The sequence below is a fragment of the Psammomys obesus genome, unplaced genomic scaffold, assembly GCF_907164565.1.
Source record: "Psammomys obesus unplaced genomic scaffold, mPsaObe1.curated_primary_1811, whole genome shotgun sequence".
In the NCBI taxonomy this organism is placed as follows: domain Eukaryota; kingdom Metazoa; phylum Chordata; class Mammalia; order Rodentia; family Muridae; genus Psammomys; species Psammomys obesus.
The window spans coordinates 28,295,158-28,312,991 of NW_026592890.1; the positions used below are offsets into that span (position 1 = coordinate 28,295,158).

Genomic DNA, 17,834 nt, shown 5'->3' on the forward strand with positions numbered 1-17,834 from the left:
GAATACTGCAACTGAGGTTACTGATCAGTTGACCTCAAGACAGGGAGATCATCCAGGTGCGACTAGAGAAAGTTAGAGGAGACCTTTAATAGCAGGGTATTTTCTTTAGCCTGTAGCAGACATGATTTGATCCTAATAAGCTAAGGCTAGACATACTGCTGCCAGCCTAATGAGGCAAGGATGTGGAGAGCAGCCTCAAGGAGCTGAGAGTGACCTCTGCCTGGCCAGCTGCCCGCAGGAGAACCAGGATCTCATTCTTTAGCCAGGAGGAACTGGATTACATTCATTAGGATAAGAGCCTAGAAGCATATTCTGCCCTGGTGTCTCCAGCGAACCCGAAACCTGACTCCAGCCTGGTGAGGCTCCCAGCACAGCGTCCACCTGAGGCTGCCAGACTTCCCCACCCACAAAATGATAATAAGCTACAGGATGAAGGTTATATTAAACTGATATGGCTGTGCAGGTTTTTTTTTTCAGCAATAGATAATGAATACAGACTAATTTGTTAGTCATCTGTAGCTTTACAGAGAAAATAAAAGTGGTCATTTTTTTCCCCTTGAAGCTTCTTTTACAGAATACTAAGTGTGGAAAAGAAAGAAAAAGCTCATCTTCAAGAGATACATTATACCCATAACACCACCAGCTCTTATGCTTAAACTTTGAACAGAGACGATAATGCAATTGAGGGAGCTATTGGCAGGTAAAGGTCAATTCACTGAAATGTCAAATACTTTTCAGTGAATGGGCAGATCATTATATCTGACAAGTCAGCACTGCCAGTTATGATCTGCAAGTCTTCATTGTTTCTCTCTCAACAATTAACTCCTTCATGTCTTTTCTCAAGCCAAACTCATGTCTCTCAGTGCTGAACCTATGGGCTTAGAAAGGACCATTCTGTCTCCATGATGCTCCATGCCTCTGGACCAAAGTGGAGAGTCTGTGCATGTAGCTAACTGTTGATGTTCCTGCACTTTTAATTTCTTCTTAATTTTCTTTCTAGCTTCATTTTTTTTTTCATAATCTTGAGCACTTTTATCTTGAGACAAGGTCTCCAGTAGTCCAAGCTGGCCTTGAGCTCACTATGTAGTTGAGGATGATATTGAACTGATGATGCTCTTGCCTCCATCCCTTGACTTCTGATGCTCTTGCCTCCATCTTTTGACCACAGACATTAGATGCTCACATGCTTGAGAGGTGCACCTCTCCACTCTGCATTGTATGCTCCGTGTGAACTGGGGCATAGAGGTCAATGACTATCAGCTGAATGAATGAGTGAATAAGTGAACAACAAAAGTAGCTTAGTGAACTCAAACTAGACTACAATTCAGTTCACCAAGTAGTAACATTTTCATTCTAGCATGCTCAGAGGGAAGGAAGGCTGGAGAACAGTTGGTAATATTTAAAACAGTATTTCAATTAAGCATTAGCTAGCACTCAAGAGGGGTATTTTGTTTGTTTGTTTTGCGTTGGTATTGAAGCACATGTGGGTTTTAGGAGCGATGCTTTTTCTTCGTGCCCAGTGGCCTCTCCAACTGGTCGGTGCTTCTTTCACTGCTCTTATCTATGCTGAACAAAGCACAAACATACATTCAGTAATCTTCCTAATAGCAGTGATTTTTATTATTGATTTCCTTTTCTTTCATGTCGTAGACCCTTTCATGCGTTTATTTATTGCTTGGTATTTCGGAGAGCACTCTGCACACACATAGTCATCAACTTCTCAAAGTAAACTTAGTTTTAATTCGCACCCCACTTTGAAATATGGAAACAATGGAGCTCAGAGAAGTTAACTTGCACTGATACAACATGAAACACAGAGGGGAAAAAGTTCTGAAAAGTGCAGGAGTTGTGCATTCTTCTTTATTATTCCCAAGTATTGTGATAAGCTTAACGAAGTCTTAGGGTTTCTACTGCTCTGGTAAAACATGATCAAAATCAACTCCGGGAGTACAAGATTTATCTCGGCTTAGAGTTGCACATCACTGTTCATCACTGAGGGACATCAGAGCAATGGGGGTGGTGGCCGGGGGCAGGATACTCAAACATGGCAGGAATCTGGAGGTCAGAACTGATGCAGAGACAGTGGAGGAATGCTGCTGACTGGCTTGCTCCTCCTGGCTCAATCAACTCATTCGTTTATAACCAGAGGACCACCTGCTGAGGGCTAGTGCCACACACAATGGACAGTGCCCTCCCACATCGATAATCCATCGAGAAAATGCCCCTTGTGCAGATTTTATAGGGGCTTTTCCTCAAATGAATTTCCCTCTTCTCAGATGACCCTAGCCTCTGTCAAGTAGACAAAACACTAGCCGTGGCAACCCACCAGCCCCTATTTTTTTTTTTTTTTTTTGAGTAAGAACACACACTCACATTCATCATAGCAGAGGGAGTGGAAATGACATTTGGCCCCCGCACAGAGGGAAATCCTGGGCTAATGACATGATCTTAGTTAGCTATCTAATTCCTTATTCTTCTGGATATTCTCTTGGGACACTACTTTTAAGGTTTAGTGTACACGGAAAAAAAATAACTTTTACTGATTCCGTTAGAAATAACAATAACCAGTATAATCGCTAAATTATTATGCATAGTGGAATACTCCCCATGCATTTAGCGGGTCCCGCATACTGCTGAGGTACTCAAATGTGTCTGTCTTAACACCTACAGTTGATGCCAGCTCTCCAGTAACACACTAACACACTATCTTTTACTTAATAACCTTCAGTGCTTTGAAGTACTTTGGAAAGAAAAATACTTTGGAGAGAGAGAGAGAGAGAGATCCTGTGCTGGTGGGATGGATGGCATTTGTTTGAAAACCCAGTGCATGTAGAATTCACTCTCTGCCAAAGATTAGGAAACTTTATGATCTTGAAACATGAGGCTTACTTGGATTTCAAAGATCTTTCTCTTTCAAATGAAAGGTGAAAAGAATGCAGCCTGTGATTTTTTTAAACAGAATAAATATGTAGCACCAATTGATCAATAATTTCAGTGGAGGTTGCTGACACAGGAATGAGCGCATCTCCCACATTTTCCATCTGGACAAGACCCTTTGCTTGTTGATATTTTGATGTAATTGAGATGATATGACAACCTGGGTTATTAATATACTTTGTAACCAATTGTATGTAAAAATCACAGCTGGAGCTTAGCAAGGGGACATACTATGAAGTCAGAAACTTACAGATAAAGGTTACCTCCCTCTTCCCTTTTTTTCTACATTTTCCTTTAACTCACTGATGAAAATAAAATTTAGAACATGAGACATTGTGAGAACATTCGTGGATGGACATGTTAACTGTGGGAAAGCTGAATTTTACCTTTCAGTTTTAAGAAGCTTTAGTGAGTGTCTTCCATCCCCTATTGTGTTCCAATCCTCCTCTATGTGTTGAACAGATTGAAAATAAATACAAATGAAACAAAATGAGGAAATTCCATGATAATCAGACATTGATCCTTGTTGTTAAAAGTGAGTATTTCTTCGAAAGAGTTTATTAAATGAACAACAAGTGAATAATAAGGAAGCCACCCTGCTAATTAACTTCAGAACACAATTGCCATCTCAACAGTGTCCTCCAACAGCCACGAGACACTTCAGGAATGTTTATACCAAACTTGTATTACAAAGGCTAATACTAAGTTCTTTAGAAAAAATAAAGTGATGGATACTTTCCTTGTAGAAGAAGAATAATGCTTTCGTTTCGAGGGGTGGGGGATAATGAGAATACCCGTTTCTATTTTAGTCCCTATTTATTTTCCAATTCTTCAGGGACTGGGCGCTTCTTAACAATGGAACAAGCAGCGTTCCCGTGTCCAATTAAGATTTTCTTGTAGGATTAATAAGTCATGTCTCATTAGCCCACTGAACTGGAAGCGTTCATCTTCACCTTGCCATGCTAATCCTGAAACAAGTTTGTGGATCAGTATTGAAGGATGCGGTGCAGCCAGTCCTACTTGAGCCGCTCAGTCTTCAGGTGCCACTCTCACATTATCGATTCAAGCGAATCTCTACCACAAATGCCCCTGTGTGTCCTTCCAAGGGTATCAAGCTCTGGTCTGGAATGACATAAGAGGAAGCCAGCACCCTGTCCCTTTTCAGCAAAGCATCTCCGAATTCTTCTTCCATGACTTGCATTTCTCTCTGATGACATTTTCCCCCCTCTCACATGGGAGAACTCATAAAGTGGCCAGAGCGTGGCAGCTGTGAAAGAACCATATTAGTTTTCTGATGGGGACTGGCAGGGAGCTATGCCATCCACACTCGTTCCTAACATCTCTGAGAGGAGTGGGCTTGGTTTTAGTGACACAGTCGAAGGTAAAAACAACACATTTCAAAGTTCTATTTAGCTGAAAATGTCCTAGACTCTTCTCCCATTGTTTTTGTTTTAAGAAGGCACTGATTTAATAGGTCAGAAATTGGCCAGTGGAGAGGAAAGCAAAAGGCAGTGTTACTTCTTTGATTCTAATCACACCTTCACAAAATTGAAGAGCAGGGCTAGAAAGCCTCCTAAGGGCATTCTCTTAGAATATTCTTACTTCAGTGAACTGATTTGTGCCTAACTCCAGGAAGCCGAGCTTTTTTCTTTGCTGTTACACCCCCAGTGCCTATGGTGGGTCTTCATACATATCTGTTGAACAACTGAGCAGAGCGATAAGTGCCTTGTAATTGCCAGTAGCAGCTGAGTGTTTACAATGAGTTCGACCCTGGGAAACCCCTCCTGAAGGAGTTCACGCCATCCTTTGGGAAATTAAGACAAATAACTTGAAATGTAGCTTGCCTGCTCCTTCTGTGTTAATTGGGTGATGAATGAAGCAGGTTTGGGTGATCCTAAGAGGTCAGAGGAGGTCATGCAGACCTCACGAAAGATTGTGCCATAAGCAGGTGATGGTTATCCTAGATTGCCAGCCTGATAGGATTTTAAATCACCCTGGGCACAAATTTCTGGGCATATTCATGAATGATTATCTAGAGTAGATTCACTGAGACCAGAGATCCACCAAGAATTGTAGGTGGCATCAGTTCATGGTCTCGGGCTGGAGACTAAAGAAAAAAGACAAAGTAAGCTGAATACTCATCTTCCTGCTTCCCAACTGAGGACGCAATGCAACCAGGTTCCTCAAGCTGTCACCTGACTTCCGGCCAGGAAGGACGATACCATCAAACTGCAAGCCATCAAAGCCAACCTTTCCTTTCTTACATAGCTTCAGGTACTTCATCAGAGAAGTGTGTGACAGAACTAATACAAGTCGTAATTTGGTAGCCATTTTGGTTTTAACAGCGGGAAAAATAAAAACATAAGTGAAATTAAAAAAATCAATATATATATATATATATATATATATATATATATATATATATATATATATGTTGTATTCTTACCAGCTGCCTGGCATTTTGTATAAACCTCCTGAGATTGGTGTCACTATCAACATTTGACAAAGCTAAGGCCTAGGCTAAGGCTAAGCTTATCAGTGAGTCTAATGACAGTAAAGGTAGGATGGACTCGAATCTGACCTCTAATAGACAGAACTCTAATCTGACATCAAGTGGTGTGATTCTCCATATACCCTGTGCTGCCTTAAAAAATATGCTGCATGACTAAAGAGCATGGGTCTCAGGCAGGTGATCCGTGCACTTGGCAAACGTCTATCTGCCAGCCTGACTCCTCCCACAGAACCTGAGAACATCCTCATGTGGAATCTCGGGCTTCTTTTTCCTTCTGGGATTTTGTTTTCAGGATACCTTGTTTTGTCTCTTTGTTTGTATGGCCTTCTTCTACTTGTCTGAGGTAACCTTCCTGGCTAGTGTTGATTCTGACTCCTGGATGTCAAAATATCCTTGCTCATTTTCCCCCCCAGTTTCCTCCAGAGTTCCAGCATGCCACTGAGTGTCCCCAGTGAGTGGCACTTGACTCAGTGGCAGGGAGCAAGCAGGATCAGCAGGCATGGTGACAGTGTTATTTGGGGCTAACCATTCTCGGATTTTCTTCTTTTTAGTTTGAAAACCATGACCTGAGATTTCTCAGAGGTATATGCATTGCTGGAGAACAAACTTTTATTGAAACCATACAATAGAACCCTTTCTGAATGGGTTTTAACTATAAAAAGGAATGGAGTTATTTTTATCCTTTTCCCAAATGGTAGCTATATTCAGGATACATATTTTTATTGTAATAATCTTAAACATGTTTGATGATGGTCCATATTAAAGCGTAATGGAATTTTCTTAGAGGCTGGAGGTTCCTTCCCTCAGAAACATTACATTCTGTAAACATGAAAAGAACCATGGATAATTCAGGTGAAGTTCTTTTTTTTTTTTTTTTTTTTTTTTTGTAAAACCTCCATTTCTTGAGTATGGCTGTGATCTATGACTGTGCCTGGCCAAAAGAATGTGGAAAAAGTGATAGAGTATCATTAGGCATTTAGTGATATTGTGTACAATTGTCTCTCTAGTAGTCTTGAGTTAGTCTTTGTTGGTGGCTTTGCAGAAGAAGGTTCAAATATACCTTTAGCTACTGGGAACTAAATGCTGTTAACAACCATGTAAGCACAGATGGAGGTCCTAAACGAGATAGTTTAAATGAGAACCAAGCCCTGGCCAATGCCTGACTGGCAGTCTTGTGAGACCTTGAAGCAGGGAACGCAACTAGACCATGTCTAAGATTGCCTCAAACTCAAGACCTTGTCTCTGTCTCCTAAGTGCTGGTGACAGGTGTGTGAGACCACACCCAGATGTGCATGCTTTTTAGCTGTAACGTGTGGAGATTTCTTAAGCAGAATAGGAAATCAGTACAGTTCAGTTTAGTTCAGTTTTGTTCGCTGTGTAAGGAGTAAGAAGAATCTGCACCTTCTCAGATGTTAGGTTCAGATCTATAAGTCATTCAGGACTTCTGTCTGTCTCAGAAAAAAACACACAGCATCTAAGTCCTCTACCCACTCCTGGACCTGACCTCTGACTCATTTCTCCTTTTCTGTGCTTCCTACCTTCCAATGAAGTAAAATGCTGGCCTCACAACTCATGCCTTTCTTCAAGGCTGAAGACTATGAGAGGCTCACGTGAACCCACTTGGGGAGATGGACAGAAGCCGTAGTTTTGTCAAGGATAGGGGCAGAAAACTGAAGAACGCAGGATGGGTGGTTTGCAGAGCTGAGGTAGGGCAGTGTGTGGGACTTTGCCCAGTCCTGGTGAATTCTGTTGCTCAGCACGTCAGTGGTCCAGAAATCACCTCGCTTTACTGCAGGTAAAACTACCACTTCCTGCCTGAACTAAATGTCAACCCGGCCGAGATGTTATTTCATCTCACTTGTCCTCCCATGACCTAGGCTGATTCTTGAACACACAGATCTGACTGATCTAACAATATTTTCCTAGCGGCATCCAAAATAAATGAATCCATCCAGGAACTCAGAGGTTATCCTTAGCCTGGCCGGCCCTGGTTACATCTGTCGATAGATTTCCTGTGCTAGACAGCCACCTCTCGTTCTATGTTTCAGTAAGGCCCAATGCAAAGTCAAGCTGTTTCCAGATTTCTACTCTTTATAAGGTTGTTCTCTGTGTGATGCATGCCCTCACTCACCCTGTCTCGGGCTCGGTTCGTCTCACCCTTTATGGGCATGCAGGAAACCTTAGGCAGCCATCACGCGCCTTTAAAGGATGATTCTAGGAGGTGAATGCAGAGGCGTGGGTGGGACCCAGATGGATGGGCATCAGAAATGTACCGCGCAGCTCACTTCCTCCAAGTGGGCAGAAGTTTGCAATTTTTCAGGTCATGATATCTAATGAGAACAAGTTTTAAGCATGTCGCCTGGCTACCTCAGTGATAACACTGTGAAGATTCTGCATTTTTTTTTTTTTAACTCCGTGAACTTCTAATTTACTGTGCATTTTTTTTTTTTAAAGTATCAAATATCCACATAACTTCTGAGATGACCGGGAACACTGCAAGATGAAAAAGGCTTTTAGCATCTGAGCATTTGCACAGCTGCGGATATTACAGTGACATTTTTGCTGCCACAATCTTATCAAATGTCTGTGAGAGGTGAAGGAGGTCTGCTTGGGCTGGGTAACTAGAGAAAAAGTCGTCGGAGTACATATACTCATCAAAACCGGTCTGATTAGTAAGGAGAAGAATCAACCAAGTTTGGAAATTTACTTGGTAAGTAGGTGCCACTAGGGGGCTCCCTCATATACCACAAAGCCTGATCGACAGAGCAGGGCAACAAAATTATCACTAAACCGCTCTGTCACTGAAAGTATGTGCCTTATTCACATCAGCATTTGCATGTTCGAATAAAGCCTGAATATGAGAATTTAATATTTTACGGTTTGCTAGAGTTAAAAAACACATTTATGCTGAATCATTTAGCAATGAATGTAAATAATGTAAATATGCCCCGTGACAGAGAACAGCATGCTGTGCTTTGTCGCACCCAGTCTCTTTGGCACAATAAAAAGACAAAACAAAACAAACAAACAAAAAAAAAACACCAAAAAAAAAAAAAACCAAAAAGAGCTTCATCAAGTTTCTGATTACTTTTCTTCCCAAGTAACACAAAATAAGACAATTAAAAATTCACCCATTAGGATAATTCTGTCATATCAATGAGTTGTTAATTGGAACAATTTACTGATATGAAATATTTATGCATCTGTACATTGAGACACATAGATACATATGAAATTGGAGCTTAGGTTAGTTAATAAACATGTGGGATGGGTTTTTAAGACTGATACAGCTTCAAGAAATCCATGGCAAACTTGATCCTGCGTAGAAATATTTGGGAAAAGGGTAACTTGCTTTTGGAATATTTATCATTTGTTGTTCTTAAGCAACTAAAATAAAAAAAAGTATTTGAAAAATCTTCCCCTTACAACATTTAACCATATTTATCACATTCTTTATTACTAAGGAGTGAACTATTGGTTATTTATTTTCCTTTATATGTTGTGATTTACTTTTGTTTCCACAGATTTTCCACGACTTCTTATAGGAATCCCATTTCTGGCTTTGAGTAACGGGACTACAGGATCTTCCAACATTTGCGTAGGCATTGGAGATCTGTACAATTCTTTTTTTTTCTGGTTTATATTCAAGCATTTTGTTTTAGTTTTTACAAAGACCAGTGTATGAGTTACTTGTGTGCCACCCTCTCTAGCCCTTTAAAACATGAACGTGCACTCTAGAAGAAAAACCCAAGGTGGCCGTCAAATCTGGATAAAGAAACAAATGTGTTAAGTGATGATTGATACTGCATCACTGTATGATATTATATGCCCTTGAAGACTTCATGTACATCGTGAAATACTTTCCATTCATTGCCTCAGACACATATGAACATATTTCCAAATGACATTTCTATACTAAGCATGACAGAAAGACAACTAGGAATTACTTGCTGAATGGGCTGTGCCAATCATAACACATAAGGAAAAGTATTTATTTCTATCCTGAACAGAATTTTTCTGAGTTAATTTGAGAGTTCATTCTTTATTCTGAAATAAATAATTATGTAATGCCATTGACACTTATTTTGGTGGTCTCAGAATGAAGGGTCACATGATTTAATGTTCCGAGAAGGCTAATTCCTCTTGTACTTATGTATATGCATACATATACACATACCTGTAAGTGTATACTCACACACATAGGCGATGTATCACTATAAGTACATTTCTCCTTGTGAAGTTATGAAGTTATGTACTTCTAGTAATGAAGTGACCTGCAATCCACAGTTTCTGTTTTTTCATGTCAAAAACATTTTTAAAATTTTATTTTTATTAATTATAGTTTATTCACTTTGTATCTTACGTGTTGCTTCCTGCCTCTTCCCCTCCCAATCCCACCCTTCCTCCCCCTTCTCCACCCAGGTCCTTCCCCCAGTCCAGTGATAGAGGAGGTCCTCCTCCCTTTCCATCTGACCCTAGTCTATCAAGTCTCATCATGACTGGCTGCACTGTCCTCCTCTGTGGCCGGGTAGGGCTGCTCCCCGCTCAGGGGGAGGTGATCAAAGAGCCAGCCACTTAGTTCATGTCAGAGACAGTCCCTGTTCCCCTTACTAAGGAATCCACTTGGACACTGAGCTGCCATGGGCTACATCTGTGCAGGGATTCATTCTGAGTGAGGTATCCCAGAAGCAGAAAGACACACATGGTATATACCCACTTAAAAGTGAGTATTAGACATATAATATAGGATAAACATACTAAAATCTGTACACTTTAAGAAGATAAGCAAGAAGGAGGACCCTGGGTAACACAATTAATCCTCACCCAGAAAGAAAGACAAACAGGATGGACATTGGAAGAAGGATAAAACAGGAAACAGGACAGTAGCCTACCACAGAAGGCCTCTAAAAGACTCTACCCAGCAATGTATCAAAGCAGATGCTGAGACTTATAACCAAACTTTGGGCAGAGTGCAGGGAATCTTATGAAAGAAGGGGAGATAGAAAGACCTGGAGGGGACATGAATTCCACAAAGAGAGCAACAGAACCAAAAAAATCTGGACACAAAGGTGTTTTCTGAGACTGATACTCCAAACAAGGACCATGCATGGAGATAAACTAGAACCCCTGCACAGATGTAGCCCATGGGATCTCAGTCTCTATATATTAATTGAGTTGACCATGCTCCAGGAGGGTTCACAGCTATGTATCTGAAATTACATGACAACAAAGACAGCAGTGCAGTGAATGACAAAAGTCAGAGATGCCAAGGGCTGGTCTAGAATTCACTACAGATAAAAGTGCCTGACCCTGGCCTGCCTTGCTTGTTCCAGAAAGACTCTCCTTCCCAGAAAGCCACAGGGACATCCTTTACAACTTCCTATAAGTCCAGGCATGTTAGTTAACTACAGAGCCAGCAAGCACTTCTTGTCTTAAAAGCTATATGCTAATTGCAGATATTTTAAGAGATGGGGGCTAGTTTAAAAGTTCCATCCACTTAGGTCATGTGTTATGCCATTTGTTCTAGAGATGAACCTTCTTCTGAAAGTTTCTCCTACACATTCAGGACATTTGGTGTAGAATTGCCACAGCTTGGCAGCCTCACACCCATAAGTTTCATTTCAGATCACTGTTCCATCCTTAAACCTATAAACAAAGTTTTCAGATCATAAAACTGAGACTATTGCCAAGATCCTTGGCTAATCAAGTACAACAACACAAAAATAACCTATTTTTCTTTGTGAGTATGTGCCTAAGACCACTGAATCAAACTAAATGGATTTAGGTGTTCAAGACACTGTGAAGGGGATGTCTGGTCCCTTTTCAGTTTATTAGGGTTTTCTCTAATCCCAGTAGTTATTACAAATAATCCACACATATTGGCAGGTGATGACCTCTCTCCTCTTCCACACTAATTTCCTATTCTAATTGCCTAATATTGGAAAGCACGTCTTGCCCAGTCTTGCCTATACAGTGGAAATCCCTACAGATCTGACCTGAAGCTCCGTGATTATTACAGCTCCTGTCCTTTTCTTATATCATTAGCCAATATTTGCAAGCATAGTAATCTATGGATGATGCCCAGCTTGGAATAGTTCTGTAAGAGAAGAGAGAATGTGGCTGGTCTTCCTGAAGACTATAGGAAAAGAAAGAGCACTTAAATGATCCCTAAGCTATGTCTCCTTTGTATTGTATTTGTCTGTAAACAGCACCCTCTAAATATAAACTTACTCTTCTGTTATGCCTCTTATTTTGAGACATTAAATGAAAGTTCCTATATTAAGGAAAACATGTATGATAAGCCAGGTACAACATGCTAATATCCAAGAATGTAGTGTGCACCTATCCTCACACCTAGTCCTCCCTCCTGCATACAAACCTTTCACTTTCTTTTGTGTTTCTTCTGAACACGGGCTCCCTGGGCCATTTTCTTTAAGCAGAGGCTACAGATGATGGACTGACATTCTACCACACCTCTGCTAAAGAGAACATTTTTGATGTCTGGACATGTGTAGTCTTGTGGAAAAGAACCTATTTCCTTCATAGGAAAGAGCAGCAGAATGGCTAGCAGTATTTCCCTAGAGATGGCCTGATTTAAGAAAAAAAAATCGATATCAACTCTTGACACATTTTCATTTACATCAGCCCATGACTTTCAGTCATGGTCCAAATCAATAGGCAGCTTTTAACACTGCCTGACTCTTTCTTTCTATAGGTCTGCAGGCAGGCCATTTGCCTTAACATACCATGTTTCTTCAGGGGAAGTTTAACTTTTTTTTTTTTTTCTGTGACTAATCACAACAACCTAAACTGCCACATTAATCACATGACCATTTCTTCATCACTACTTACAGCCAATTGACATTTTACTTAGTGAAACCATTTGCAGAAGGTGACAGTTATTCTCAAGGATTCAAGGGTCAATGGGGAAAAGAAATATTTGGTTCTAAAATATATATTGTATATGGCTTCTTAGTGTCAGTAGGCTGGACAGTTATTACAAGCCTAAGACTTTGTGGGAACTATCTATAGACAGGGTAGAGACAGAGACGAGTAAAATGAAAAGCGTTGCTGAGGATTCTGGCATTTGGTCTGAGGACAGTTAACCTGTCCCTTTCTTTAAGTTGGGGAGGGTCCCTGACGATTGGCAATGTGTTATCTCTGACATTTGAAAGTGGATTCTTTTTTCTTTTGGTTTTCAAGCCAACTTGGAAATTCAGTTAGGTCTGCTGCCACACGAGTCTGGAAACCTTTGCAGTACTGGAAGTCTCCAGGAACTATAACATACAGTTAGTTCATTACTGTGGCAACTCAGATTTCTAAATAATGAATCAAATCCGTACATTATTTAGAATGCACAACAAGGTTATTAAGCTGAATAAGCAGGGCCTTGCAGGGGTTTACAGTACATTTATCTAGGGCAGTTCCACAGCACCAAAGTAACATGCTTTAAAAAATATATGAAAAGGCAAACCCCTGCATTACCTCACATTCTATTTGTAGAGTCTCCAGATTGCACTGGTGTCTTTTAAGAGTGCTGCTCAGTGAGATGCCGGTCCCATTCTGACGCTCCCTCCCCTCAAGAGCACTCTGCTGATGAGTGCTGAGTGTGAAATGCCCCTTCTGGTGATTTACAGGCATGTAAAAGGAATAAAACTATCTTTAGGAGGGAAATCTGTAGGTGTTTCCTCTACTGCCTTCATGTTCTGGTGTGTGTATGAACTTCTAGGTTTGTATATAGCTGTACTTAGCCCATCCCACACCAGGTTTGTAACATTCCCAGGACAAAAGCTGTGTGGAGTCTCTGACACATGGCATTGAAATGGGGTGGATCCATTAAGATGGGGGCATCCACTGCTGCTTCTTGTCTATCTTCCTGTCTTCCTACTTCAGAGCATGAGGACAGATGTTCCAGATGTTTTGGACATTACCACGACAGGTTTCCTATACCTGGGAAGAATCTTGCTTCCGTGAAGGAAGATGATGGAAGAGGTAACTTAAGGTGATAAACCTTAACTATACAAACTACTCCCCAGGAAGCAAGCACTAGACATTTGCCTCTGGATTTATGTGGTATTTATTTCCCCATTTGGAAGGCTCAGTATGTGGTACTAAATTAATTGTGTTTAAAAGTAACACAATATACCCTTACTTCAACTCAATCATCAAAGTTGTGTCACCATGCCAACATGTTTCATCACAGCTGGCGATATACAGAAGAAGTTTAAAGTCTGTCCTCTGAAGTAGGCATTTTGAAAAATTTCTGAACTGCAGAATGTGCGAGGTTTCCCTACCTCTGGGAACAATGAGTAGTCAGCCCTAAATCGATATTTTTTTTAAAAATCCCAAATCAAGTTTTTCTTGGAATTGCACTCTTCCAGGTGCCTTCAGCTATTTTGAAGAGTTTTCAAAACAGTCTTTCAGCTCACCTTAACAACCAGGGCTGCCCTTGTAGGCTGAGTGAGTATGTTTGAAAGAGAAACAATTAGTGTTCACTAGAACCTTAGCCTCTGATGACTTTTATCAGAGGCTGTAGCCTCCTCTCTTATCTCCTCCCAATCCCACTCTCTCTCCCTCTTCTCCACTTATGCCCCTCCCCTAGTCCACTGATAGGGGAGGTCCTCCTCCCTTTCTGTCTGACTCTAGCCTCATTAGGACTGGTTGCAAGGTCTTCCTCTGTGACCTAGTAAGTCTGCCTCCCCCCAGCGGGAGGTGATCAGAGAGCCTGCCACTGAATTCATGTCAGAGACAGTCCCTGTTGCCCTTACTAGGGAACCCACTTGAAGACTGAGTCTATGGACTACACCTGAACAGGCGTTTTATGTCCTCTCTATGCATGGTCCTTGGTTGGGGTATCATTCTCTCCAGGGCCCCCAGGGCTCAGGGTTTTTTGGCTGTTGGTCTTCTTTTAGAGCTCATGTCCTGTCCAGGTCTTTCTATCTACCTTTCTTACATAAAATTCTATGCATTCTGCCCAAAGTTTGAGTCTCAGCCTCTGCTGATTGATACCTCAATCAGTAGAGTCTTTCAGAGACCATCACTGATAGGCTCCTGTCCTGTTCCCTGTCTTCTCCTGCTTCCAATGTCTATCGTGTTTGCCCTTTTGAATGAAGATTGAGCATCTTTCCTAGGGTCTTCCTTGTTGTTTAATTTCTTTAGGAGTATAGATTTTAGTATGTTTATCTTATATTATATGTTTAATATCTACTTATAAGTGAGTATATACCATGTGTGTCTTTCTGTTTCTGGGTTATCTTACTCAAGATGATCTTTTCTAGTTCCCACCATTTTCCTGCAAATTCCATGATTTCCCTGTTTTTAGTTGTTGAGTAGTATTACATTGTGTAAATGTACCACAATTTCTGTATCCATTTCTTCATTGAGGGACATGTAGGTTATTTCCAAATTCTAGCTATTACGAATAAAGCTGCTATGAGCATAGGTGAGCAAATGTCCTTGTTGTATAGTTGAGCATATTTTGGATATATGCCTGGAAGTGGTCTAACTGGATCTTGAGGTAGCACTATTCCTAATTTTCTGAGAAAGCAGCAGACTGATTTCCCAAGTGCTTGTACAAGTTTACATTCCCACCATCAATGGAGAAGGTTTCCTCTTTCTCCACATCCTTTCCACTCTTATCCCAGAGTCTTATGGCTTATTTCTCTTTTAAGGACTTCTTATTGACCTATATTTATGAGGCAGGATATAGAGAATTTATAGGCATTTAATATAAACATATTAATTTTAATACTCTTTGAAATTTTATATTAAACATACAAAGCTATGATTTTATCATTATTAGCTTTTGCATGAGAATAAAATAAGTAAAAAGGGAAAAGTAATTGCGCTGGTTTAAAGTGAAAGAATTTTTTGTAAAGATATATTTTCTATGTGTGAGTGTTTTGACTGTATGCATACACGTGCTTCACATGCTTGAAATGGCTGAAGACAGAGGAAAAAGGCCTTAGAACTCCAGAAACTGGATGTTCAGGTGGTTATGAGACACCATTTATCTACTGGGATTTGAATTCCTTGTCCTCTGGAAGGCAGCAAGTCCTCTTAACTGCAGATCCTCTCTCCAGCCCCAAAGAGAAATTGTTATCTAAAAAGTGTATAAAGGGCAAGAAAATGCTTGAATAGTCTTGACTGTTGAATATACTAGGTAGAACAAGCTGGCCGAGAATTCACAGAGATACACCTGCCTCTATCTCTCCAGTGTTGGGATTAAAGGCATATACTACCACACCTGGAATGTGTTTTCTGTATCTTGTCTGGTGCTATAATTTCCAAAAAATGTCTACATATTTTATCTTCTTTTAATATTGAAAAATCCTGCTGTACGAAATAGGGTGGAGTTTTGACTTTTACTTTAAAAATATTTGAAGTGGAGAGATTTCTTTATGTTATTCAAATCACTGGACAAGCAAGTGACAAGGCATGAAACTATACTCCATTCCTCTAACCCCTACTAAGAGCTACAGTGATGTTTTCATTTAGATATGCAGTGAGCAGATACTTTTTTCTTTCCCTCTAGTGAAAATCTATACTTTGGAGTTAGGTTTTGTGTTATGAGAATTGACTGGGCTCCTTCATAGACACAGCAAGGGTTAAATTAACACCTTCCTTGTCTTAACTCCAGCCCCACAGCTAATACACATACCAGGGGTATTTTCTTCAAGGTGGCCCGCTCTAAGATTTCCCAGCATTTCTCTCAGTTCCTACCATTCTCTTGGTCTCATCTCAACAGATATCGTCAGCACTCACAGACAGGGCTGATTTTATTTTACTACTCTGCTGGATTTTGTTTGGCTCTGTCGAGGTCATAGAGCTCATCTGCAGGTGCTCACCTCAAAAAGTCAATGCTGCTTCCCTGACAGCTCCTGACCTTCTGATGAATGCCTATGCAAAGAAAATTGAGCTTACTTTTCCACTGAGATTATCATTCACAGCCTAAAGTTCAGGTCACCAGAACCTGACTGGTGGCTTTGAAGATTATCTTCCCTGGGTCAGGCTTAATTTACACCCAAACCTTATTTTCACCTTTTAATCCATCCCCTTTGAAATCGTGGCAGGTCTTGGAGCACATACTCTGGGCTCCTCCTCATCTCCACAACCCCCAAGAATATTTTCCAGAAGATCCATGGCAGAGACGGCAAGAGTCTGTATAAACAATCCATCGAGTTTTCTGCTTTAGAGAAGCGTGATCTCTCTTGATTACCATGAAAACCAAGTGGCTACTTTATTTTTTGGGGATCTAAGGGCAACAGAATAATTGTGAGTGAAAAGTTTGGTTTGCAAGATGGACATACATATTAGGAAAAAAAAAAAGACAGGGGCTTGAATGCTGATGACAGCTCAGGAGAGCTGAAATGTAGCATCCTCCCTCCAAAGGCCTCCTAACAATGCAAGCCAAAGAATGTGACTGAGCCCAGATTTTTTGGTTCTGTTGCTGTCCTTGTCCAACCAAGGACCATGTATGGAGATAATCTAAAACCCCTGCACAGATGTAGCCCATGGCAGCTCAGACTCCAAGTGGATTCCCTAGTAAGGGGAACAGGCACTGTCTCTGACATGAACTCAGTGGCTGGCTCCTTGATCATCTCCTCCCCACCCTTGAGGGGGTGCAGCCTTACCAGTCCACAGAGGAAGACAATGCAGCCAGTCCTGATGAGACATGATAAACTAGGGTCAGATGGAAGGGGAGGGGGACCTCCCCTATCAGCGGACTGAGGGAGGGGCATGGGAGGGGAAGAGGGAAGGAAGGAGGGCTTGGGAGGGGATGAGAAATGGGGTTACAGCTGGGATACAAAGTGGATAAACTGTAATAAAAATGGAAAAATAAATAAAAGAATTCAACTGAGAGTTTCATTAAAACATGCAAGTTATCACGAGGTGTTCGGTACCTTTAGGAAGTGTATGCATGAATAACAGTCCAATTGTCCTATTTGGTATGATTCTAATGTAATTCTATGATGTTAATTCATTAAAAATTGGTATTTGACCCCCTGGAATGGACAGAGATACCTTGTTGGTGGTGTTCATATATTAGTCAGGGGCAGAACAGATGGTAGTTCTTTGTTCATCCTGACTTGGTGCCTGGCTTGGTGGCCCAAGTTGTTTCATGCCTACACCACATAAAAATCAAATCAAATCTGGTCAGTGCAGATCGGGAGGAAGAAGACAGAGACCTGCAGACCACCATGCCACCTACAGGCCTGCCCTCTGGCCCCCAGTACAGATGGGCCAGAGCCATACTAAAGACAAGCAATTGGCCAGCACACAATGAAGCTCTGCCTCTCACCAGCTGCAAAACTCAGGAAATGGGCCCTTAACCTTGCCTGGACCTATGCTTGGACAGCATAGCACAGCAGAGCTGACCCTGACG

The 17,834-nt window shown here is 41.1% G+C and overlaps 1 non-coding gene across 1 annotated transcript; it reads left to right on the forward strand.

Annotated features, from left to right (window-relative positions):
• The first annotated feature begins 17,449 nt into the window (after positions 1-17,449).
• Positions 17,450-17,587, forward strand: LOC129683481 (small nucleolar RNA SNORA48). Its single transcript, XR_008721162.1, has one exon. It is a non-coding gene; the product is annotated as a small nucleolar RNA SNORA48 (small nucleolar RNA).
• The last annotated feature ends 247 nt before the right edge of the window (positions 17,588-17,834 follow it).